The sequence below is a fragment of the Cucurbita pepo genome, chromosome LG16 (assembly GCF_002806865.2).
Source record: "Cucurbita pepo subsp. pepo cultivar mu-cu-16 chromosome LG16, ASM280686v2, whole genome shotgun sequence".
In the NCBI taxonomy this organism is placed as follows: Eukaryota; Viridiplantae; Streptophyta; class Magnoliopsida; order Cucurbitales; family Cucurbitaceae; genus Cucurbita; species Cucurbita pepo.
Genome location: NC_036653.1, coordinates 2857480 through 2860238, shown reverse-complemented (window position 1 = coordinate 2860238; position 2759 = coordinate 2857480). Strand labels below are relative to the sequence as shown.

At 41.2% G+C, this 2759-nt stretch overlaps 1 non-coding gene across 1 annotated transcript; it reads left to right on the top strand.

The window, feature by feature from the left end:
• The first annotated feature begins 1479 nt into the window (after nucleotides 1-1479).
• TRNAN-GUU lies at nucleotides 1480-1553 on the top strand. The gene has a single exon. It is a non-coding gene; the product is annotated as a tRNA-Asn (tRNA).
• The last annotated feature ends 1206 nt before the right edge of the window (nucleotides 1554-2759 follow it).

The following is a 2759-nucleotide window of genomic DNA, read 5'->3' as shown; positions in this document are numbered from 1 at the left end:
CCGAGCCAACCAACTAAGCCACCAAGCTGAGCCGTTATACATGTTGCGGAGCCGAGAGCGGAGCTGCAGGCGCACGTCTGTGTTGGGCTGAAACGCACGCAACCCACGTAGTCCGTGGGCTGGTTTAGAGGCACCCGACCCGATTCTAACCTAACCCGTGTCTTCCTTACCCGCCAGAATGCGAAACCCTAATTTTTGCCTCCCGATTTTGACGACGCGCCGACGATGACGACACAGCCTTCTCCATTTCTCTCGCAATCCTAATTCTGACGACGCGCGACACCTTCACCTATTTTGACGCCTTTTCGTCACTGACAACCCCCAGTTTCCGCCGGTCACGCAACGTCTTCAAAACCTTTCTCCAAAATAGCAACCCTAATGTTCCGAGTGAAAGGTTTGGAGAGAAATCTTTTTTAAGGAAAGAGAAGAGTTGAACATATGAATATAAAGGGCCGTTTCCATTAAGGTAATAACTTTCTTATCAAAAATTGCGTACCTTTTCCGGCAAGAATAAATGTAAAGCATAATATCTTTGTATTTTTGGCAGTAAAAATAAAATCTCAAACATAAAATCTAAAAATAAAATAAAATCTGAATCATTACAGAAAGGAACGAAGCAATTCTTATAAGGGTGTGGAAACCTCTCCTTAATAGGCGGGTTTTAAAACTGTGAGGCTAATGGCAATACGTAATGTGCCAAAATGGACAATCACTGCTAGCTGTGTGCTTGGAATTTTATAAATCATATCAGAGCCTTGGAATTTTACAAATGAAATATGATCTAGTCACTAGAAGATGTGTGAATGTTGATGTTGGTCCTGGGTGGATTATGAGATCCTACATCGATGGGAGAAGGGAAGAAACATTTCTTATAAGGGTCTGAAAACATTTCTTACATGGGTTTGAAAACCTCTCCCTAGTAGATGCGGTATGCTGGTCCCCGGTTGATTATGAGATCCTACATCGATTGGAGAGGGGAAGAAACATTTCTTACAAGGGTCTGAAAACATTTCTTACATGGGTCTGAAAACCTCTCCCTAGTAGATGCGGTTTAAAAGCATGAGACTGATGGTGATAAACGAAAGCCGACAATATCTACTAGCGATTGGAGAGAGGAACAAAGCAATCCTTAGAAGGGTGCGGAAACCTCTCCCTAGTAGGCGCATTTTAATACTATGAGGCTGATGGTAATACGTAATGTGCCAAAATGGACAATCTCTGCTAGCAGTGGGCTTGGACGTTTACAAATGATATCAGAACTAATCACCAGGAGATGTGCCAGTGAGGATGTTGGGCCCACAAAAGGGGTGGCTTATGCAAGCCCACATTGATTGGAGAGGGGAAGAAACATTTCTTACAAGGGTCTAAAAACCTCTTCCTAATAGATGCAGTTTAAAACCGTGAGGCTGATGGTGATACGTAAAGATTGAAAGCTGACAATATCTACTAGTGGTGGGCTTGGATGATAACAAAAGATTGGCTGGAATAGCTTAGTTGGTTAGAATGTGTGGTTGTTAACCATAAGGTTGGAGGTTCAAGCCCTCCTTCTAGCTATGGGAGTGAAGTAATCCTTAACTAGTGACGACCAGGAGATGTTGCCAAGTGAGGAGAAGCAATCCTTTTAAGGTGATACACCTTCCTTGATTTTCATGCCAAGGAAGTAAGGAAGTGATATTCAAACTTCCCACTGAGGAAAGTTTCAAGTTCAATGGAGTAAATGATCAATGATCGAGGATCACTGGCTTGGGCTCTATTAGCTAGCATAGCAGACATACAAGAAATGAGAGGGATCCTATGCAAACTTCCCACTGAGGAAAGTTTCAAGTTCAATGGAGTAAATGATCAATGATCGAGGATCACTGGCTTGGGCTCTATTAGCTAGCATAGCAGACATACAAGAAATGAGAGGGATCCTATGCAAACTTCCCACTGAGGAAAGTTTCAAGTTCAATGGAGTAAATGATCAATGATCGAGGATCACTGGCTTGGGCTCTATTAGCTAGCATAGCAGACATACAAGAAATGAGAGGGATCCTATGCAAACTTCCCACTGAGGAAAGTTTCAAGTTCAATGGAGTAAATGATCAATGATCGAGGATCACTGGCTTGGGCTCTATTAGCTAGCATAGCAGACATACAAGAAATGAGAGGGATCCTATGCAGACATCCTAGCCTTAACCGCTAGAATTTTGTGCAGTTAGAAAAGTTAGTTTTCACAAGACATGAGAGGGATCCTAGCCTCAACATTTGTAATACAAGAGTTTGAATTTTGTGCAGTTAGAGAAGTTAGAGAAGTTAGTTTTCACAAGACATGAGAGATCCTAGCCTCAAGATTTGTAATACAAGAGTTTGAATTTTGTGCAGTTAGAGAAGTTAGTTTTCACAAGACATGAGATGGATCCTAGCCTCAACATTTGTAATACAAGAGTTTGAACTGCTAGAATTTTGTGCAATTAGAGAAGTTAGTTTTCGGGTCGAAATTGAGATGATGACCATCAAGAACAAGTATCTATTGTCACGCATTGATGACCTGTTCGACCAGTTGTATTTAGCTTTAGTGTTCTCCAAAATTAACATGCTAACTGGTTACCATCAGTTGAAGACCAATGAAACCTAAGATCTCCTTTCGAAGAAGTTACGAGTATTATGAGTTCATTCGTGATAGTTTTCATATATGATATACTGGTGTACTCCATAACTAATGTAGAACATGAGGTATATCTAAGGAGAGTTTTGATAGTGATGAAAGTGCATAATAT